The sequence below is a fragment of the Triturus cristatus genome, chromosome 6, assembly GCF_964204655.1.
Source record: "Triturus cristatus chromosome 6, aTriCri1.1, whole genome shotgun sequence".
Lineage (NCBI taxonomy): Eukaryota > Metazoa > Chordata > Amphibia > Caudata > Salamandridae > Triturus > Triturus cristatus.
The window spans coordinates 1,466,698,184-1,466,722,256 of record NC_140589.1 but is presented as its reverse complement, the minus strand read 5'-3'; the positions used below and the strand labels follow the sequence as shown (position 1 = coordinate 1,466,722,256).

At 47.9% G+C, this 24,073-nt stretch overlaps 1 long non-coding RNA gene across 2 annotated transcripts in view; it reads right to left on the bottom strand.

The window, feature by feature from the left end:
• Positions 1-24,073, bottom strand: part of LOC146821551 (uncharacterized) — a 675,073-nt gene that overhangs the window by 357,567 nt on the left and 293,433 nt on the right. For both annotated transcript variants that reach the window (XR_014963184.1, XR_014963183.1), the window contains exon 2: positions 95-151. This is a non-coding gene — a long non-coding RNA (uncharacterized LOC146821551). The remainder of the gene's footprint in view (positions 1-94; positions 152-24,073) is intronic.

Here is a 24,073-nt window from a genome sequence, read left to right as displayed (position 1 = left end):
GGGAGCAGCAATAATATCAAATGATGGCCGGTCATTAATATGGAAATCACAGTCACTGGCCCTGAAGCCAGTGGTGTTTGTAAAAAGAACTTACCTGTTGGGGTGGCGGAACTTCCACGGAGGAAGTCAAGGTCCTCTCCGCCTCAAGGTCCTGGAAGAAAAAAGAATGACACATTTTAAAAAAGGACGACAGATTAATATGTCAAAACAACATAGAAATAGGGCAGGAAAAAGGACAGGCGAGATGAGAGGGATGGCTAGTACTCATGGATGTGCTGTGTTTTAAAACCTAGAAACCAGAAGTAAAGGGTGTGACTGAGAAACAGAGGATATAACAGAACCAAGGAGAGAGTAGAAGGAAGAGGGTGCTTTGGATGTCGTCGGACCCGATGCAGACAGCAGACTAACCTGAGTGTACCAGCAGAGCCCAGAGGACCAAGTCAGAGATCTCCTACATGAACACAAGGAGGGAGGTGAAGTCGGCCCATCTCCTCAAGTCTCGAGCCCAGCGCAACCCAAGGGAGGGTAGTGACTTACCAGGTGGGTGTCAAGGTGGTGACGGGCCATCTTTTCACTCTCCCTCTTCTCATTCTCTTGAGAGGAGCCTTATAGCGGTGGGATATGAAATTGAGAAAGTGGCATAAAGCAGCACAAGGAAAGGGGTCCCTGAGATTTAAAAAAAACTCCTGCAAGCCACCAACTGTGTCAATATAGGGGGTATTGAACCTACACGATTCGATTTTTTTTTCTTGTTGTTTGTTGTTGTGGGGTTTTGGAGTATTATTAGTACCATTTCTCGTGGTTTCAAGGGACACTCTAATATGAGAACACTAATGAAAGGAGAATCAGTATGACAGGAAAGTAAGAAAGGAATTGACCACAGGAAGACAGAAAGACAGTAAAACGAAAAACACTAAATAAGAGGATAAGGGCACTTGCACTAAGATAAAGAAACACCTAGAAGAGAGAAAATATTACAAATAAAATACAAGAAAGTAGAAAGGATCCAGGCAAGAAACACAGCCGAAGAAGCATTTACTTTATTATTTTTATTTTCTTTCCCTTCCATACTGATATTTAACATTTGCTCTCTCAAGAGTCCAAGAAGAGGGGGTCCAGCTGAGCTGCAGACATCCGAAACCTGGAAAAGAACAGACTAAAGAGGTAGAAGTACCAGAAGGAAGAATCATACTAAAATCACCTGCTAAATCTAAAAACCTGTAACCACTGGAAACTACAAATCCTAACTTCTTTGAAAAGAATTCTAAAAAAGGAAACTGAAATTCAGTGAGACCCCATCCCCTTCCACCAATGACTCTGAGTCTGGTTTCACCCACAGTTCACAGTGTTCCATCCACTTCATTCAAATCTTCCAGTTGTCCTGAAGACTTGATATATTTAAAGATTCAAGAAAGATACTGTTCATATAATTACTTATAGTATCAGTATATACCTAAGGTCTGTAAAGTTTGACTAGAACTTAAATGAAGCTGTATGAGCATAGATAGGATGGTCAGCTTCACGTAACAAAGGTTTTGGGTACCTATTGCGGTAGGGCTCCCATCAGGATCAAGTCTTCTCGGCTTCTAATGATGGTTTCATTGAACAATTTGGAAGGAAATTATTACTTTTCCCACAATATAAACAGTGATTTTACATTCGTTCCAATTTCCTTTCTTCTCAAGCTAGGGCAAGATGTTGTCTAGAGCCTATCTGTTGATGCTCTGACTCTATTTCTGCAGACTCTGGAGAACATCTTTGTGGGTTATAGTTTTGGTTACGGGAAAGGACTGCCGATTTCTTTGTTCAAACCGTTGTTCATGTTTGCGCTCTTTTAATCTTTGGTCTACTTGAATCACCAAATCAATTAAAGCTAAACAAGTGCAAGGAATACTACTTCCAGCTAGCTCGTCTTTAATATCTTAATTTTTTTAACATTATCTTTATTGTTTTACAATATGTAAACAATACATTATCCACATTAATTGGTTTACAACAATTGTCTTTAATATATTGATGTAAATCTCTGCACAATTGTTCTGCTAGGGCTTGATCATTTCTGTCAGGCATGGCAATGAGGTACTTAAAATGGCCAATATGCAGTATATTATGTGTATTCGTAAAGCACACTATTACCCTTGAGGGTACCACCGCACTGAGCAGGTGTGTGTGCCTAGCCCTGCCTAGGTTAGGTTGGGTAATTGAAAAGTCAAGTCTCCCGTGTCTTGCGGAATTCAACAAAAGAGGAGGAGGCTCTGATGTAGAGTGCAATGTCACTCCATGCTTTAGGAGCGATGTAAGAGAAAACCCATCCTCTGATCTGGTTGTGAACATGTGTGGGATGTGTGCGAGTAGAGGTTCTGCGGAGCGGAAGTGTCTGGGGGGCATATGTATCAACCGAATTTTTAATCGCAAACGCTGTGATTCGCAAAAAACAGCATTTGCGATTAAAAATTTGCAAAACGGGATGTTTGAGGCAAATCCTCATCGCAAATTTAAGGAATCGCTAATTTAGCGATTTCTTAAGTTTGCGTAAGCATTTAAGAAATTGCAAATTGCGATTTCTTAAATGATATGTACCACGCACCAAAGCATTGCGAATTATCCTTAAGAAATCGCAAATTACCACCAACTTCTAGTTGGTGGTAATTTGCGATTTCTGTTAAAAATGCACTTTTTGTCATTTTACAAAGTGCCACGTGGCGCACATACATGCCCTTAGGGCATGTATGTGTGCCATATGCACACACATGCTCATTTCAGGGGTGCATCAGGGTGTCATCATGACACCCTTGCACCTTTGAAATTATTCTCAAATTGCGATTAGCAAATTGCGAATCGCAATTTGAGAATTACTTCCCATTCATTCCTATGGGTCTCCTGGCCCATAGAAATGAATGGGAAGGTATTCCTTAATTGCGATTTCGCAATTTGCTAATCGCAATTAAGGAATTTTAAGAAATCGCTAAAGTTTTGCGATTTTTTAAATACATCCCGTTTTGCAATTCTCAAATAGCGATTCTTTCAAAATCGCTATTTGAGAATCGCAAATGGAGATGTTGATACATATGCCCCTGGGTGATTGGTGGAAGGAGATGAAACTGTTCAGACAAGTGAGGCCTAAGTTGTCCAGTGCCTCGAATGTGTGTGTGAGGAGTTTGAAATGAGCACCTTTGTGTATCAGGAGTCAGTGGAGCTGCCTGATGGTGTTGTGATGCAAGTTCTGTGGGAGGTTGAGGATGAGTTGTGCTGCCAAGTTCTGGATAGTTTGTAGTCATCTGGTGAGTTGCTTGGCAATCCCGGCATAGAGGGTGTTCCCATAGTCCAACCTGCTGGTAACTAGAGCATGAGTGAGGTTTTTTCTGGTGTTGCTTGGGAGCCATTTGAAGATCTTCTTCAGCATCTTCATAATGTGGAAGTAAAAAGCAGTGATGGCGTTGACTTGTGCAGTCATGTCCAATTTGCTGTTGATGATGATTCCGAGGCTCCTGGTGTGGGTCCGAGTTTAGCCGGCCACCAGTTCGAGCCTCAAGGCGAGGTGTTCTTGCTGAACATCACAACTTATGTCTTGTCAGTGTTGAGGTTGAGACAGTTGTCTTTCATGCATTTAGTGACTTGGTCATGCAGGCTGTGAACTTGTTGCTTGTATTTGGGGAGCATACGTTGCATGTCATTGGCGGAGGAGAGGATGTTGATATTGTGTGGGCAGACAACATTAGCCAGAGAGATCATGTATGCTTTGAGGAAGGTGGGGTTGAGCCATGAAACTTAAGACACACCGCTGATGGATTGGCGGGATTCCAACAAGGAAGGCCAGGTGTGGTAAGAGGGAGATGGGTCTGTAGATGAAGTCAGGAATAGTTTCTTGAGCAGGCATGTTTCCAGATATCTGAGAATGTCGCTGAGTCAATGGAGGCGTTGATAATGGATGTTAATGCTGCCCTGATCAATAGGAATCCTTTGGTGAAGGTGTGGTGATTTCAGTGGTGGTGATGGCAGGCCAGGTTTTGTTCTTCTGTTGTAAAGGAAAGTTGAGTTGCGACTGTGATAAGGTCCAGTGGAGGGTCGAAGTTGCAGTATATGGAAGTGTTGCATAGGATTTCGAGTATCATCAGCCCTAGTGCTAGAAAGGAAATGGGCCACCTAGCTGCTGCTTGAATCATAAAATCCAGCATTAATCAGGTTTCAGTGGGTCCTGGAAACCTCGCACATCGATGCCGCTGCACCAATGAAAGTTACCCCACTGGCAATATAACCTATCTGGTCTTGGTTTCCTTTTTTGTAGTCCAATCATTTTGCTTCTGGCAGTGGATTCAGTTAGTCTACCTTGATCTAGACAAAAATCTACTCGAATGCTATGAAGGATGAAAATAAATTTACTGTAACTCAGGGTGCTGGAAGTGCTGCAGCACCCCCTCATATCATGAGATAGATTCAGGGAAACGGGAAAAGATGCTGTATTTTACAGCATCTATGTTAAAAAACATATCTAGGAAAGTCAATTGTCTGGCATAATTAGGACGTAAACAGAGAATTCAGTTTTTTCTAACTACTGCTATGTTGCTGTGATGCTCGTACACAGGATAAAACTGCTTTCTTTTATATTGTTCTTTCTTAGCTCTTTTTCAGGTGGAAATGACACAATTACAGATCAATAAATCACTGTGCTTTGTGCAATCATATTATGAGACATCTCAGCCATGCATTGGAAGGCCGTGGCACTGCCTGAGGGGGAGCACTGGAGGGCTACAATGCTCAAATGGGGAAGAGCAGACGCGGCGGCCCTGAGACTGAAGAGGCGCGGGCCTACGCAAAAGACCCATAGCAGCAGACTGGAAATGGCTATTAGATTAACTGCAGGCAGCATACCTGCCGCTGACCGTGGCCCCCGCAAGGGGCCACTAGAGCGGTCGGCACCCTAGTGTCGCAGGGGCACCGGTCACCCCTCCCCGCCCCCTCCTGGGGGGCGGGGACTCCAGCCGGTGTCCCCTTCCTCTCTTTCTCGCCCGGAAGTGAAGCGACGGGCGTCACTTCCGGGGCTCCTCTGGGCATGGGGGGAGGCTATATTGCCCTCCCCCACCATGCCGGCGACCTCTTGGCACCTCGCCCGCCTCATGAGAGGTCGTGCGGGTCCGTTCCGCGGTTGGGTCATCGTCCTGGTCTGCGACGCGAAGGAGGATAGTGGTAGTCACCCCCGCCCTACCACAAGGCCATGGCCTGGGGGTGATCATCGATTCTCCCGCCCCCACCCTCCCTGACGGCTAGGTGTGGGGTGTGCCGTGGCGGCTCCCGGGGGGATAAACTCCACGGCCCGTTGGCCTGTCCGCCGAACGATGGTCGAGTTTGTCCGGGCGATGTTGGCGCAAGAGTTTAATTTGGCTGGTGGTGAAGTCCGGCTTCATTCCCGGCTGCACCACCGGCAGGGACCAAGCTAGTGGGAAATAATGTATCCTGAGTATACAAGCCGCGATCGGACAGCGTGTTCTGTCAGGAACTGCTAGCTGCCCTGGGTCCGTGCAGTGCGCGCCCTGCTCCTCACGCCTCTGGTACTGCTGTGCAGCCGGCCAGCACAGGACTCCTGTTGGGCCTGGCAGTTTGTTTGGGTAGGGGTTGCGGCAGGTACTGCATAGGATGCCACCCCCCCTCCCCCACCCCCTGCAACCACGCAGGCTGCAAGTGTTTTCGGACACCCTGTGGGTGCTTGGGGTTATAGTTGCAGGGGCGCATTGGTGCCCTGCGGTTTCCCGCACCTGAGCCCATAGCGGGTTTACCTGTTCCGAGGTGAGGGCGGGGGTGTAGTTCCCAGGCCCCGGTCACGCTTCAGTGGCCCGAGAGAATTGGTTTTCTGCCGACCCCCCAATGGGGGGGAGTGGGTCCAGCTGATGTTTGGAGCATAGGTCGCCTCCGGTTGTTTGTCCCATGGGGCACCGCTGTTAGGGGGCTCCTTGGCCCCGATTTGCCACCACCTTACGACCTCCACCAGGAAGTACATCCTCTGGTGAGGCGGCCTCTGCCAGTAACTTAATATGGCGGCCCGCCCATGGAGGCTTCATGGGGCACATGGCTGGGGTTTGAGGTCCCCTCATATTGTCGGCGAACTCTGGGCTGAAATGGCGCAGTTGGCTACAGACCAAAGGAAATCGAAGACCATCTCCCCTTATCACACTATAGCGGGGAGAGGGTGCAGCCTCTCGGCCAGAGCGGCCGACCTTGGCACAGAGGAACCGGGTCCGAGCCTCGGCGATCTCAGCATGCTCTGTTTCTGGGTACAAATCGCCCTCCCCATGCCCTGCGCTTTCCCGGGAGATGATACACAACCCCAAAGGACGTCTGTTAAAGGTAGACCGCATGCTTTCACACCCCACCTGCCCTCGATCGTACCATGCAGCATTGCTGACTGCTGTGGTGGCTCCTTGCTACACGGGGCACGGGGCACAGGGCTTGGTGTGAGGCCCTGGGTTCATCCCCCGGTATCCTGAGGCAACTTCAGGCTTTATGTGGGGCCTAAGTAGGGGACGGGACGACCCTCATGCCCAACTCTTCCCCCACTTACTTTAGTGGGCAGAGCCCCTGTTTATTAACCCAGAGACTCCAGGTTTAGGGCCAATTCCGGCGGGGGAGGGGGGGGCTCACGTCTTCCGCACCACTTTGTGGAGCGGTGACCAGCTGCACTCACCAGGAAGTATTCTTTCTGGCAGCCCCCCTCATCGGATTTTGCGGCATTGTGCTGTCTGTTGTGGTGGTGCACTCGTATGCAAGCACGACTTTGGTGCAGGAAACCAGAGTTAGAGCCTCGAGGTTGCGTCCTGCGATTTTGGGAAAACCACTTAATCTCCCTGTGCTGGATGATGTAATGTAAATACTGTCCTCATGTACAGCCACAGATTTTAGTGCAGGAAACCTGGGTTAGAGCCTCGAGGTCGCGTCCTGGGATTCCGGGCAAATCACTTATCTCCCGTGCCTGCATATGTAATATAAATACGGTACTCATGTGCAGCCGTCGACTCGGGTGTAGGAAACCAGGTCGCGTCCTGTGATCATGGGCAAATCACTTAATCTCCCCGTGCCTGAATAGGTAATGTAAATACGGTGCTCAATGTGCAGCTGCTCACTTTGGTGCAGGAAACCAGGGTTCGAGCCTCGAGGTCGCGTCCTGTGATTCTGGGCAAATCACTTAATCTCCCCCCGTGCCGGAATAGGGAATGAAAAGGCGAGTCCACGCTAGATAAAAGATGCAACATTCCCGGCAGCAGTTGGGCAAGTGACCGGAGAAGAGAGGCATTTTGCCACGTGATTGATCTTGAGCGCCACCTGCGGCCTGATTCAATACTTTATAAGAGGGAGTTTGTGATGCACATTTAAGGATGCCTTGTTGACTGAATATCTAATCTAGAAGGTGTTGCTTTTAGTACATAGACAGTCACTAGTTCTAGGCTTGCCCATGTTGCAATGGTACGCCACCGGTTGGCACTGTGGCTATGTTGTACCATCACTAAGCCTGAAAGAGGTGGAAATATGGAGGAGATAGGAGGGAATTAATTTCCGTTGGCGTGTGCTGCTCTGTGTGACCAATATTAGGCCGTAGATGAGCATGTCTATTTAACAACAGTCCCACAGTATCGATGTCAGCACAGTTTACTGCACGTGTTTGAGCAGACGCCTTCACACATGCACTCAATTTGTTACAATTCGTTATAGGACCACTCAATGCAAATACAGTTAGGGGTACAGACCGAGGGGGAGTTCTTTCCAATTATGGGGTTAACTGTAGGAGCCATCGAGAGAATTCGAACTATACCGGCAGATTGCTCACAGGTCCCGCTGCCCTAAACTTTTTCTGAAATGTGCATGGGTAGGCTGTTATTGTTTTCTTGACATCGAAACACCCATTGCTTAAGGCCCCACGCTCCCAATTGCATTAGTCCTTGGGCAGGGCGGACCATAGTGGGGATAGTCCTAACGTAGAACGGTCATGGGGCCATGTTAGGAAACGGCCAAACATGGAACGCTGCCCACAGTCCAAAAGAGGTTTGCTATAAGGCCGCAACTCTGCCCCTCCAATGTGTGTATGTTGGCCTTTATCTGAGCACGGTGTTAAGATGGGATTGGCACGGGAAGGAGCAATTTACAGCTGTTTTTTCCTTTTGTGTGCATGTGTGGCTCATGGGGGGTGTCCATGAATCCGGGGTGTGGCAAGTGGTGCAGTCTGTGGGGCTACTGCTAGCCAGGCCTATCAGTAACGGTCACCATTGTTCAACTAGTCAGAGCTACGAATTGTATGGCCCATAGACTACCGTACACGGGCATGTTTGTGTAATTACTGATATCAATAGGTCTTCTGCATCTGCATGGTTTGGTTTTGCTCGCAAGAAAGTGCCAGCCATAGGCCTTTCACTGTCACTCACAGTTGCACAGATATGGTGAAAATCACACGTAGCAAACTGAAACCTAGCCACCCAGGGGGTGGCTAGCTCTTGGAGGGCAACGCAACCGAGCTAGAATGGTGGTTTATTATCTAATGCAAATAGAAGCATTGATTAAGCTGAAAGATGGGTGTAGCTTAGTGCCCCAATTGCTTTGAATACAGGGAGGCATTGACATAGCGGCAAAAGACTAAGTGGCCACTACATAGCGCCCACTAAGGCAAAAATCACAGCACAAAGTTTACCGGGGGGATTTGACCAAGTGGTTGCTGGTGCGCCGCACGCGAGCGACTTGCAAACTGGCGCTGGGGACAGTCTGCCACGAGTGGGTGCTGTCTGTCTATTGTAGAGATAACCCAACAGGCATGGACCAATGCATTTTGCATTAAAATCACTGTTGCCAGCTGAACAAGCCATTCGTATAGTTTTGGAGGGCTTGGAATAGGCGCAAGTATCATGCCTGCACGAGTATCAGGGTTGGTTGTGTTACTATGATGGAGAGCACGGCAAGAGCAAGGTGTGGTGCGATAGGAAGTGGCCGCCTGCCATGAGCCTGGCATGTAGTCGCACAATTGTCCGCTGTTCAGTAGAACTGCCTTGCTGTAAGGATGCGCGCGCGTATGCCAATTCCCAGTTTGGCGCAATTGGGGTACATTTGCCGTAAATAGCTCTCGGTCGGAGATTTGCGTGTATTCTGCCTACAGTTGGCATTGCGGTACATCTGCTTGGGTGACAACCGGACAGGGTATTTGTCCTTTGACTTTGAGGAGCGATTCATTCAATGCTTTTCATAGAACTATCCTCACCGATGTTATTTCAGTGTTTTGGAGGGTACCCCTGTCTCCAACCCACCAATAGTTCATTGTTAATCCGATGACTTGCTGTCCACCGGTCCTTGTTCAAGACAGCCTCATGGCACCCGAGTTAAATCATGGACCATGTAGGTTTCAATTGTTCAATACCAGTTCTGTCTGGGCAATCAACCCGATCGGGTCGCAAGTGATCACTCATTGTTTCCCCTAACCCCCGCCCCTGCATCCGAGCAGGTCAGTGTGAACAAGAGGGGCCTCCAGAGAGGTACACCTCCTCTTTAGTTGTGTGGGTTCCAAAGAAGGCAGGGACTGTACATCTCCCAGCAGGGGGGCTTAAACCATAGCGGGTTCTCCTTGGATGTCGCACGGCGGTGTCCGGCTTGCGTGGGCAAAACAATTTGGCTACAGCCTTGTCATCATAAGAGGGCCCCCATAAGCGGAATTGACCGAACACTAGATTAACCGGGAATCCAAGTATCACTGCATGCGAAGAGGGGTCTCGTGGTGAGGAGCAGTGGGCACTGCGTGACTAACTTCTGTCTAGGATGCGGCCTGGAATTTTAGAAGGCACAACATTGCACAGTGTAGGCTGTTTGCACAACGCGCTGTGGGGCGTCAGGCAGAGAACAGTAACATGGTACTACCTACATGCCACGTTTTCAGTATAACGTCGGTTGCATGGCGACGCAGTGCCCGCTGCACAAGCCATGGGCGAGCTTGCTATTCAGCGAAGGGAGACACTTAAGGCTTATTCAATACAGAAAGGTGACAGTCCCACCATTTCAGAACGGAAGCATTTTCGAAATGCTACGCAGCGATGCCAGAATTGTGGCTACGGTCATCTTCTACAACTAACAAGCCTTGTTGAGCCATTGGTACTGGGGGTTGTAGGTGTAGTGTGATCTTGTAATATACGTTTGGAGGCCATGTAAGAAGTCGCAAAACACCTGCCGGTAGCCCACTGAGCTTAGCACCAAACCAAGGGTTAGGCCTCTATGAGGAACATCTGCTGGCACCATATAGAAACAGGTCAGATGTACACGGGGGGCATTCCCCTGCAACCAAAGGCAGGTTTCGTTTCGGGTTGCTTCAGATAAGACCTATCCACCCGTGCTTTGGCCAGGGCGGCATGTGTCTGGTGTAGCTGTCATATAACAAGTGTGCGGTGTTTCAAAAAGTTTGGTAAACACTACGTTAGAGCCTCATGGCAACAGGGCATTATTGACCTTCAGCATTCGCAACATTCAGGATAGGGCCGATATTTGCACTGCAGGTTCCCGCTGGTTCCCACAGACTTGCCTGCCCCCAGGGTTATCCTCCTATGGGTTAGAACTTGAGACCTGTAGGGGCATCTCCTGCTCCGGTGTCCCAAATATGTCGAGAGTCCACGCTGGGGTGGAGGTACCATAATGGTCCTGACTACCACCGGGTTTCCCCCGGGCGAGGGGATCAATCTAGGTGGGACCACGAAGTCTACAGTGCTTGGGAAGCATCCAGCAGTAGGACGGTTAGCGAGAGATAAGTATCAGCGGGTGGGTAACAGACACCAGCTCTCAAGCAACACCGTGTCCTGGGAGCATGCGCGCTGCGCAAACTCAGAGCTCCAACCATAAGGGGGCCGAGTAGCAAAAAACAAGTAAATAGGTTTAATAGGCGGGCCCCTGGCCTTACAGCTGTGTGAAATCACTATCATTCAGAGGTAGGCCCAGGTGAGAATGGGGCTTTCCTTAATGTCCAGATGACCATTGCGGTTTGTGGCATCTCTCAGCTGAGCCACTGGTCGTGTACTGCAGCTGCAGGAAACTGGGAACCTGGGATACAGACACTTTTACCTCGCTTGGGGGGATGCGGTCAGCCAACATATTGTGCTGCCGTCCCAGCAACTGGGGTATCTGCGGGTCAAACACAAGGGGACATTATGTCAATAGAACATTTGGCACGCCCAGGTGGAACTTCAACGGAGCAGGTAATTTGTCACCGCTGGGGATGCCCTGGGCGGGCGGGAGGTACCCCCCCCCCTTGGACACCCTCCTAGCGGGGGGCATTCCAGTACGGGTAAAGTAGGACTTAGCCAATCCGTAATGCTTAGGCCATGCCGCAGGCAATGCGCCGGCTGGAATCAGACAGATTAGATACGCCAGTATGCTCGGGGGGTTTTGTCACCACGGAAGGAGCTGAACGGGCAGAATTCCCATAAGGAATAAGGGATACATGGTAGGGCATGAGGGTCCCTTGCCCAGGGCCACCCCCTTTCAGTCATAAACACTCCTGAACGCCGCAGGATGTATCAAACAAAGTGACCGACAAAGGTTAAACAGAATCCCTCTCGCCAGAATAAGCAGAGCAGACAGGCAGGTGGGGGAGTGGTCACCTAGCGAGCGGGCTGCTGTCCCATAGTTGGGCACGCAGGTTTCAGGCGCACCTGGTGCTAGGAGAATGACAGCTAGGGGAGATCAGCACATAGACGGGGCCTTGCGAGCCTGGGGGTCGGCGGCCACCCCGCCCAGAGCTGGCTCGTGGCTGAGGCAAGTGAAGCGGGAAGAGGTGTGGCGCCGCGGCCAGGGCAACTGGCCCCAGAACCTGGGGATCAAGGTCCGCGTCCCTGCGCCTGCAGCAGATTTGCTTAGCACCAAATGACTCTGGGCAATAGCTTGCTTAATCTTTCCGGCGGGCCCCAGCGCCCCCAGACCCTTACGGGTGATTGTTCGCGCTTTACAAATGTGGATTATTCTCAGTGGAACTTTCAAACATGGGGGTGAAGTGCCCTTGGCACAACTCCCCAGGCCGGACAGGCCTCTTGTTTCAGCAGACACTATCTGACCCAGGATAGCGTCAAGGGCTTGGGATGTAGATGGGGCCACCTATAACCATAACCAGCAGGGACGGTTCTCTTTTATCTGGACTGCAGGAAGCGGATGTATGTCGTTACAACGCACACTTTTACAACGCATGCACTTACAACGCATTTTTTACAACGCAACATCCACTACAACGCATTCCATTACATCGCATGACACTACAACGCATTTTTAAAAACTACCTTTACAACGCATTCCATTACATCGCATACTACCTTTAGAACGCATACCATTACAACGCATAATATTAAACTGCTTTTAAGGTAAGTATTGGATAGTATAGGGGTAAAAATTACTATTCTTACTCCAGGGGGTGCAACAGTAGGGTAAGTGTTGGATAGTATAGGGGTAAAAATTACTATTCTAACTCCAGGGGGTGCAACAGTAGGGTAAGTGTTGGATAGTATAGGGGTAAAAATTACTATTCTAACTCCAGGGGGTGCAACAGTAGGGTAAGTGTTGGATAGTATGGGGGTAAAAATTACTATTCTAACTCCAGGGGGTGCAACAGTAGGGTAAGTGTTGGATAGTATAGGGGTAAAAATTACTATTCTAACTCCAGGGGGTGCAACAGTAGGGTAAGTGTTGGATAGTATAGGGGTAAAAATTACTATTCTAACTCCAGGGGGTGCAACAGTAGGGTAAGTGTTGGATAGTCTAGGGGTAAAAATTACTATTCTAACTCCAGGGGGTGCAACAGTAGGGTAAGTGTTGGATAGTATAGGGGTAAAAATTACTATTCTAACTCCAGGGGGTGCAACAGTAGGGTAAGTGTTGGATAGTATAGGGGTAAAAATTACTATTCTAACTCCAGGGGGTGCAACAGTAGGGTAAGTGTTGGATAGTATAGGGGTAAAAATTACTATTCTAACTCCAGGGGGTGCAACAGTAGGGTAAGTGTTGGATAGTCTAGGGGTAAAAATTACTATTCTAACTCCAGGGGGTGCAACAGTAGGGTAAGTGTTGGATAGTATAGGGGTAAAAATTACTATTCTAACTCCAGGGGGTGCAACAGTAGGGTAAGTGTTGGATAGTCTAGGGGTAAAAATTACTATTCTAACTCCAGGGGGTGCAACAGTAGGGTAAGTGTTGGATAGTGTAGGGGTTTTAATGTAATATAATGTGTTGTAATGGTATGCGTTGTAAAGGTAGTATGCGATGTAATGGAATGCGTTGTAAAGGTAGTTTTTAAAAATGCGTTGTAGTGTCATGCGATGTAATGGAATGCGTTGTAATGGATGTTGCGTTGTAAAAAATGCGTTGTAAGTGTAGTGCGTTGTAAAAGTTGCGTTGTAAAGGTTGTTCCCCGCAGGAAGCCCCCAGACAGGAGAGGTGGCAGGTGAGACTATAGCTGCGTGGGTGGGGGCTCCGGCGGCGACGGTGGCCACCTCCAGAGCTGTGGCGGAGTTACAGGGCGATCAGGAAGCAGGCCGGTACCAAGGGTACCTCTTCGCGGCACCATAGGGGGTGCCAGAGTCAAATCCGAGGAGCCTCATGGGAGGGTCCCGGAAGCCGTGTCGGCGCCCCGCTAGTCCTTCGGGCGGTTGTGGGCCTGAACAACCGGGGGTTTGCTATGCTACGCTCCGCCCCGGGAAGGGGCGTGAGTAGAAGTTACCAACGGTCATGTGATCCTGGAAGAGAATCACTTGGACGGCAGCATAGGCAGGGTTCGCCCCAGTGCTGCCCGGCTCATCAGGCAGGCAGGCGGCCCAGTTGGTTGCCTGCCCTTGGATCGCCCGTAAGATAACCCACCTATTACATAACGGTGTATGTAATAAACCTGCAGCATTTTGTACCCAATCAAACAGTCTGAGTGTGTGTTATTATTGGGTAATGTATTTTGTTGGACGGGGGACTGAAGAGTGCCAATGGCGATACTATGCCGCTGACCGCGGCCCCCGCAGGGGGCCACTAGAGCGGTCGGCGCCCTAGTGTCACCGGGGCACCGGTCACCCCTCCCTGCCCCCTCCTGGGGGGCGGGGACTCCGGCCGGTGTCCCCTTCCTCTCTTTCTCGCCCGGATGTGACGCTACGGGCGTCACTTCCGGGGCTCCTCTGGGCGTGGGGGGAGGCTATATTGCCCTCCCCCACCATGCCAGCGACCTCTTGGCGCCTCGCACGCCTCATCCCTCCCTACCGCTTACCCGGCGTGGTTGGCAGGTTGGGGTGAGAATTTTCTAATATTTCCTTTTTTCGTTGCAGGCGGAGTTACAGGGCGATCTGGAAGCAGGCCGGTACCAAGGGTACCTCAGCGCGGCACCATAGGGGGTGCCAGAGCCAAATCCGAGGAGCCTCATGGGAGGGTCCCGGAAGCCGTGTCGGTGCCCTGCTAGTCCTTAGGGCGGTTGTGGGCCTGAACAACCGGGGGTTTGCTATGCTACGCTCCGCCCCGGGAAGGGGCGTGAGTAGAAGTTACCAACGGTCACGTGATCCTGGAAGAAAATCACTTGGACGGCAGCATAGGCGGGGTTCGCCCCAGTGCTGCCCGGCTCATCAGGCGGGCAGGCGGCCCAGTTGGTTGCCTGCCCTTGGATCGCCCGTAAGATAACCAACCTATTACATAACGGTGTATGTAATAAACCTGCAGCATTTTGTACCCAATCAAACAGTCTGAGTGTGTGTTATTATTGGCTAATGTATTTTGTTGGAGGGGGGACTGAAGGGTGCCAATGGCGATACTATGCCTACTTGAAGAACAAATTTCCCGTGTGAGGAGGGGGCGGGGCCTTGAAGGGGACGGGTCCTCATGCAGAGAAGTATCTATGAGGAACTTTTGAACCACACCACGCCATCAAGCCCACTCCTCCCAAAAATAAGAAAAGCTTGCTGAGGCTGGTTTTCACACCCCTTAATGGAAGTCGGCAGTTCAAAGCCTCGGAAAACGAGCTGAAAAACCACTATTTACAGTGGTGTTCAGCTTGTTTTCCCTGACATCAGGTGATATCGGCTCCTCACCGGGAGACTGTGTGATGGGAGCCGATATCGTGTGTCACATGGCAGCAACGTGTGAGTTGGCAGGTATGAGGGACAAGGTCGAGATGTACGAGGGTGTGCTGCGTTGATCATTGGGTGCACCTTCTCTGTCAATGAATGACTCGCGCATCATGGAGAGGTTGGGGGAAAGAAGGCACGCCCTCTGGATCTAGTTCTGCATATGCAGTGGGGGTGTGAGTAGGAATTTGGCTGAGCGAAAGTGTCTTTATGCGGTTGTTGAGGTACATGGGGCCAATGATATGCAAGGTTTTGTATGTGTGCGTGCGGAGTTTGAAGAGTGCATGTTTGTGTATTGGAACTGGAAGCAAATGAAGCTCTTTGATGTGTAGAGTGATGTGAGTGCAGGGTACACAGTTTTAAGAGTTGTGCAAAAATAAGCAATTAAAAAACCTGTAGTATTTTACTTGTAAGCTGATTTAGGGAGATTGTAGGTTTTTTTCTGGGTTGGTCGTGACATTGTAAGCTCAACTCTTCTTCCCAGTAAAATGGATCTAACAGTGACCTACATAGATAGGCACCATATCTGGTTACGGTTCAATGGTGCCAGCTCCTGAGTTCCATGTTATCAAGAACTTTGTTTAGTAGCCAACAGTCCCCGATAAGGTTGGTCCCTGCCTAAAGAGTTACCCTGAGCTAAAGATGCTGAATAGTAATGCTGGCCAAGGCTAATAACCAGTGGCCGAGATTAATTCAAGCATTCCATCCTGCACTTGTTTATACTTCACAATACATACAGAAGGGTGCATTGTGTCCCTTCGGGGATTGTTGTTCCTCAGAGGGTGTGCACGCTGGTTATTATATCTGCTGTTGCTCAGTGCTTCACTTGAACACATTTTCTGTTTTTTACACAAGTATTCACACGCTCGATCTCCAGGTTTGCAAGTGGTCACACGATGTTTCTAATGTACACATAGACATGAGGAATGAGTGTTTATCAAGGACACCTGGTTCGATGAATTTAGCTGTTGTCAATAACGTCTCTGAGTTTGGGGTGTTACCAGGAGGGAATTCGGAGTGAGTGTGTCAGTTGTCAAACTCGTGCCCTTAAAGTGGTCTGGGTATTTATTGTCAGGAACAGAGGGCTTCACAAAGATGGGTATTTTAGTAGCACCATTCGGAATGGCTCTTGGGATTCAGGACAGTGAGCCTGAGCCTGACTCAGTGCCCTCGGGGTTTCAGTTGGACACACATTTCTGTTGAGCCACTTTCAGATCTGTCTTTGAAATAAGTGATTAACAGCTGAGGTGTAGAACAGTAAGACTCAGTTGGTTTTCCACTGGTTGTTTGTACTGATTATGCAGCATCAACAGCAATCTAGAAGAATGCGTATAATAAACACTTGCTGAATTTATGCTATGAGGAAATATCCTTTAAAGCCTCCTTCATACCTGATTTCTTTCCAAACACATCAAAGGGGCGATGTCTAAAGAGTAGCCATTCACACTTGGGAAATATTTGCCATGTTCTACATTTGCTTGTTCGATATCATCATACTTGTTTAAAATCCATATGACTTTAGACCACCACTCCCATTCTGAAAATCGTTGCAGCACCACTGTGGAGTGGCGTAGATTTTAGTGACGTACAGTGGAATAGCGTACAGTGGAGTGGCATAGAGTGGAGTGGGGTAGAGTGGAGTGGCGTAAAGTGGAATAGTATAAAGTGAAGTGGCGTACAGGGGAGTGGGGTGGATTGGAGTGGCGTACAGTCGAATAGCATACAGTGGAGTGATGTAGAGGGGAGTGGCATAGAGTGGAGAGGGGTAGAGTGGAGTGGTGTAAAGTGAAATAGCATAAAGTGAAGTGGCGTACAGGGGAGTGGGGTGGATTGGAGTCACGTACAGTCGAATAGCATACAGTGGAGTGATGTAGAGGGGAGTGGCGTAGAGTGGAGTGGCATACAATGGAATAGCGCGCAAAAAATATATTGGAAAAATATACACATGAAAAAGAGTGGTCAAAGCTATATTTGCGTTGCAATATTCTTTACAGATACTGAAATCTCATAGAGTGCTGAGGAACCCCATTAGCGACTCCGTAAAATGTGATTACCAAAAAACATTGAGTAAACAGGACTCGACCCACAGTTTAATTCAGTGTAAGAATTTGCGTTGCCTCCGCTCACTCCATATAAAAAAAAGCTAATATTTCACTGGTAATCCATGGGTTGGATACAACACTGATAAATGTTTGACATGTTGAGGGTTGTTAGTTTAAGAAAGAAATGTAGTGGTACAGTGAATTTGTGAATGCTCTTGTGTATTATTCTTGGAAAACCCCACATTCATTACATTCTTTGGTGTAAGAGAAGACAACGCCTGTTTTTCTATGTACAATGGTTTGTGTGAGTCTGTTGGGCACTTCCCTTATATTTAAGCAAATTAAACGACACATTGAATGCAACTCAAGTAATCTGATCGGCCAATGAACACTGATAGTATCCCCAGAACAAAGTATTATTGAAGAATTTATGATGAAGAATTGGTGATATTTGGTTTGCTTTGAACAAAAACATGTTGTTTTTTGTGAAATGGATACGGGTATGTGCTTACTGTGAGTGAAAGACTGTTGCAGGTATGTATTGTTCCCACCATCGCTCTAAGCAGCTATGTCAGTCCACTGGCTGAATACTAACAAGCTTTTGTACGCAATCCTTGACAAACTAGTTACTATGGTTTCAATATGATGAAAGTAGATAGATGTAAAATTAAAACCCACAGACACGTATTTTATGCTTTCCAGGCAGGTCATAGTACAACACAGATTACACAGCTGTTGTAAACAACATACCCCCGGCAGATATTGAGACCATGGAATTGATCCTGCATGAATCAAACACAACAGGGCTGGTCTCACATATAAACTCTGCGGGTACGGAAATAGTCAATACATTTAAATATATTTTAGGATTAGCCCTACAAACACTGGGGTACATTATATCTAGTTTTCATCAGGGTTGCCTCCAGTATTTCTGTTGAAAGGTGCTTTTCAAATGGTGACATTAGCAGTGCTTAATTTGAGCCGGAGGTTTCTGGTGATGGTGCCTGGTACTTAATTGTCAACACTGGTGCTTTTGGCAGTCTGCCACAAGGTGGCGCTGTCCGAGATGACCACAAAAACAGTCAAATACTAATTCAGTATATATTAAAAATGACTATCACCTGCCTCCCAAGCCATTCTTATAGCTTTCGGGGCCTGGAATAGTCCGAATTGTCACACTCGTAGCAGTGTGATGGTTGTGTTGTTACTACCATTGGCATCATGGCATAGGCAATGTGTGGTGAGAGCTGCAGTGGCATCCTGAAGACAGCCCTGGCACTTGCCTTTTGACGAATTAAGCACTGGATATTAGTTATAAAAAAAATCATGCGCTCAGTAAACTAAAAAGGCTTTCTAAGTGTGAATCTTGACGGCAATGGCGTAGATAGACGTCTGGCACCCGGAGCGGGCAGTAAGTTTGCCTGCCAGGTGCAGGTGAGAGCGGGGGGGGGAGGGGGGGGTTTGGTGGCCGACAGACAACTTGTTCCAGGGGGAAGAGAGTTGCAGCCGACAGACAACTTGTTCTCGGGCCCGGGGGATGGTGGTCGTCATGACTACTGCCGCCCCCAATAACACTGCCGCCCGGTGCGGTCCGCCCTGCCCCACACCCCCTAGTTACGCCACTTGAATGACGGTACCGGGTTAGAAACAACTCATAAAGTATTAGTTCTACAAAGGAAATGTTAGGCATCTGAGTACTGCTTTTCACACAGAGATTCAAATACAGGCTTCCGTGCTCAAATTGTTCACAGAAGAATAACGCCAAAAAGAAATGATAGTCTAAAGCACTGGGCAATGCAAAGCTGAAAGCCCAGTTGGGCAATTTGGTACATGACCTAGGAGCCATATCCTTAGACTGGCAAGAAGATACTTAACATTACAAACATATTATATGTAAATGTATTCATATATCGCTTACGACCTCTGATGAGGCATTGAAGTTCTTTTTTGCTACCCCGGAACCCAAGGTTAGTGCGTTAGCTGTTTTCGGATTGTGTTCTTGATTTCTTGTGTGTTTGGTAGAGTTTGGGGTAGGGATAGAATGATAGGAGTGGATTTGAAAATGGGAAGTAGTGAGTTGTTTTGTAGGTCATGGTCGTGTGTGCTTTTTAGTTGGGAGTCATGGCTAAAGGGAGGGGTTTGAGAAGGATGTTTGGAAGTTCATAGTAGTCAGAAGGTTTGGGATGAGTCACAGGGTGAAGCAATAAAAATAATAGCAAAATGTAAGTAATTTAAGCACATATGATGCGTGGTAAAGTTTTGTTTGCTTGATTAAATCCCTCGATAGAAATACCAATATGTACATTGAGGAGGCAATATTTACATGGTCTGCTATGCACATTTATCATGTGGTATATTTTTATTACTATAACACAGAAGCAGCAGCTGGGAAACAGCGCACACTCCAATTGGGTCAGTAGTTGTCCATAACCTAACAACTATTTATATTTGGTGCTTTAGGAGGAGGGAGAGCCACCCAATCTCCCACAAACGGGAAAAGAGCACAGTCTTCTCCTTTAACAATTCTTTAATTGGGCTCCAAGCACTCAACAGTACAATAACACATGTAATATCGTAAATAAGTGTCCAGTGTCTTTTATTCAGACAAATGTTCTTATTCCTCTTTTTCTTTCATCTGTACAAAAATCGTGGTCAACAGCAATTTAAGCCAAGTCTTTCATCTGTACAAAATAATTGGTTGAAAACAACTTCAAGCCAAGCAAACACGTGTTTCGTCTGTTAAATTACAACTGGACTTTATCAGGGCTCATAACAAGAATTTAACACATCCAATGGTATGTCACCAAGACCAATCTGTATCCAAAGTCCGTCTACTTGTCCGTATTCAATCTCGGAATCTAAGACACTAGTACAGTCTCACTCTGCAACCAATAAGAAAAGTACTCCAGTCGGCTCCGAATATCCCGGTGTTGTGCCGGGATATTCGGATGAGATTAAGTGATTTGCATAGAATCACAGGATGTAGTGCGGTGCTGCTGAGACTCAAACTGGGATCCCCAGCTCTCCAGTCAACAGCTCTGGCCGCTGCGCCACATCCTCTCTACTCCCATGTTATCTGTCAGGGAGCTCTTTCCTTCTCCCCGACGATGATTGATGGAAACAGCTCTGTATTCATTACATAGGCGAAACCGATGCATTTCCAATGTTTGTTTATTTCACCATGAGGCTACTTGTAAAAATTATATAAAAGACTTGTGAAAGCTAAGAAGAGGGCTTCCGTAGTGGGAGGTGGGGAGTGTCCCCACATAAACTGTGCACAAACCTCATGTTTCATGTGTGTGCATGTGCTTGTGGGATCATGGAACATAGGCCGTGGGGAATGAAATACCCTTGGATCAGGATAAAACAGAACCCTGCGAGAAGGGCTCAGGATTAGCAAGATGGTGGCTTAGGTTGGGGGTCACGGAGGCTGTATGATCTCAGAGAAAAGGAGTGGGACACCGAGGGAAGGTGGATACAGAATAATACTGGCGCGAGTTCTGTTAGCTGGCAGTCCAAAGAGAATGTGAACCCTGCTGCAGCTGAGCTCTTATACTGTGTGAGCTCATCGCGTCGTGGTGAGTTCTGCACTACGTGATCTCAGCCTGCTGTAGAGGGATCTGCACTACTGATCTCAGCCTGCTGTAGAGGGATCTGCACTATGTGATCTCAGCCTGCTGTAGAGGGATCTGCACTATGTGATCTCAGCCTGCTGTAGAGGGATCTGCACTATGTGATCTCAGCCTGCTGTAGAGTAACCTTCATTTTGTGGCCTCAGCCTGCTATAGAGGAAACTGAACTATTTAGCCTCGACCTGCTACGGGGGCAGCACTATGTTGCCTCGGCCTGGTATGGAGGACCTGCAGTATGTGATCTCAGCCTGTTATAGAGGGACCTGCACTATGCGGATTACGTCGGCTATGGAAGAACCTGCAGTATGTGGCCTCAGCTGGTACAGAGGGACATGCATTATATTGCCTTGGCCTACTGTAGCGGGGCCAGCACTATGTGGTCTCAGTCTGCTGTAGAGGAAACTTAACTGTGAGGCCTCAACCTGCTATGGGGGCAGCACTATGTAGCCCCGGCCTGGTACAGAGGACCTGTAATATGTGGCCTCAGCCTGTTAAAGAGGTACGTGCACTATGAGACCTCTGCCTGCTGTAGAGGAACATGCACCATGTGACCTCAGACTGCTGTAGAGAGACATGCACCATGTTACCTCAGACTGCTGTAGAGAGACCTGCACTATGCAGACTCCGGTTGGTATGAAGGAGCCTGCACTATGAGGCCTTAGCGTGATATAGAGGAACCTGCACCATGAAGCAGGCAGGTCTCAGACGTTTTCAAGGAAATAAGGCAAGGGTACTTCTGAATTAAAATCTTTAGAGTCGGTCTTAATAAAAAGATTAAATCAGTTTGTCCAAGTAGGGTAGACTCCAAGCGTCCGGAAAGAGGTCTGTAGTTATTGCAGTCCTATTCGGGGATGTGGTGCTCCCCGTTTCAGTTCCACATCCCCGACTAGGACCGCCATAACTACGAACCTCTTTCCAGACTCTCAGAGATTACCCTACTTGGATATCAAGACCGATTCTGAATATTTTAATTTATAAGTTCCTTTGCCCTATCTCCTGCATGGGGCGAAACACATGTCAGCTTGTCACTATCTCCAAAATCTTACTAAGCACTGTACCAATGATTGAAAATCATCAAGGACCACACGATTAATAAAATATTTCACAATATTATGATGATCTCTGGACTTTTGCATTCAGAATAACTAAATTGGAATTTATCATTGGATTTAAATACTATTTATGACTGACCTATAAAATAGGTTACTGTTCTTGATTGCATTGTGGATTCTCGGGGGTTTAACTCACCTATAGGTTAGTCTATTAGAATACAATTCTTAGCCCTGTAAGGTGATGTAGCCCCCTAGATTATAATTAACCTACTTCAGGCTTCTCAGAAATGCTGGGATCCGCTTGTGAGAAAGTGGCTCTGTATATACTGTTCCCAAATAGGTACAGTGTGCACAGAGTCCACAGTCCCCAGAGGTTTGGCAGAGGCTAAAGTTAGATATAACCTTACTATCTAAAGTGGTAGCTTGGTCGAGCAGTAAGGCAGTATCAGAGGACAGTGTAAAGCATTTGTTGTACACACTCAGTCAGCAAATGGTCTCACACACTCAATAATTGAACTCTAGGCCAATGGTTTATATAAAAAATATATATGCTTGTTTTATTTTAGAACCAACGATAGGTATTAAAATATACTTTCTCAGAATGAGATGCTTTAGGTAAATACTTTTGCAATATCGAATTGACTTTTGTAAATACTGGTTACAGGCTGTTGCAATAGGCAACACAATTTCAAACACAATAATGCATTGAGCTCAATGGAAGTTTTAAGTTACTTTCAGGATTACTTTTGTAACTCCAGGACTGGATCCTAGATGCAGACCTGGGGCAGTTCTTAGAAACAAGTGATAAAAGACGACTTAGTTACTGTTGTGATTTTTAGGCAATATTTTGCTATTTTAAAAGTTGACAGAAGAAATTTCATAGAAAATAGTCCTTGATTCCCTATGGGAGAAAATTCAAGTTGCAGGTAAAGTAGGTTCTCGTTACTTTTGTAATCCAGTACTGGGCTCCTAGACTCAGTACTGGGACCTCTATCTAAAACAGGTAAGTAATTACGTTTTCACAGTTGGTACGATTTTTAAAGAATATTTGAAGTTTGCAAAAATCAACACTTAGAAGACATTTCACAGAAAAACAGTCAATGATTTCCTATGGAAGAAAATTGGGTTACTGGTAAGTACGGTTGTGAATATTTTTCAGGGTCAGTGCTGGGCACCAAGATCCAGCACTGGGATCTCTCCTAATAGCAGGTGAGTATTTCCGTTTTCGTTACTCAGTTGATTTTTGGTGAATATTTTAAGTTTTAGAAACTCCACACTTAGAAGAAATTTCAGAAGAAACCTGTCAATGTTACCCTATGGAGGAAAATTGGGTTATCAGCTTTTGGGTAAGTACTCGACTGGCAGAGTTAAGGTTCTGGGCACAGATTCAGGGGTTTCCCAGGGTCAGGTAGGTACTGTTGTTACACCCTCAGCGGCACAGGGGCAGCCGGGTGCAGAGTGAGTTAGGCCCAATGTTATCCTATGGGAGGCAGGGCGGCCTTGGTTGGTGGCTGCTGACTAGCAGGCCACGTGGCTGTGGGAGTTGGGCTTCTGGTCACTTGCTCAGGGCAAATGGGGAAGTAGATAGGTGTAGAGGTTACACTGCCAGGGCCACTCGGGTGGCTGGGTGCAGGGTGCTTTTGAGCCATCATGCGCTCAATGGGTTTCAATGGGAAAGCTCCTGGTTGAACAAAGGCTGCAAGCTCGGGGACGAAGATTCTTCAGGTGCCACCACCACTTCGAGAGGTAAGTTGGGTAGTTGGAGGATAGGTAGGTACCCAGGAGTTGGGCACAGGGGGCCGAAGGGCGCCGGGTGCAGGGGTGCCTTTTGGGGTCGGGAAATCTTACCCTCTGTTCATCGTGGTTGGGGGGTACCTGGTTCTGAGGCTGCAGGTGTCGCCAGGAGCGTCGAGGTGAGTCCTTGGGTGCCAGATTCGGGGTCACAGTCGCCGGGGGGGACGTCCTCGGGGTCTTTGTTCACTCCGGGACAGGTCAGGCTTGGAGGGTGCAGAGTGTGCAGGATTCGCAGTTCCGAGCTGATGCCAGGGGTTAGAAGCTGGTTTTGAGCAGAGCCTCTGCTCATGGGAGTCCCAGGTGCTTAGAGCCAAAAGGTAGCCAGGTCCTCCGGGGTTTGTGAGGTTGCTGGCCACAAGAGGTGCCGGGAAGTAGCAGGAGCAGGTTCGAGGGTCGACAGACCGGTAGGGCTGGGGCCAAAGCAGTTGGTGTCTTCCTCTTCTTAGCAGCTGCACGGCAGGTCTTCTTTC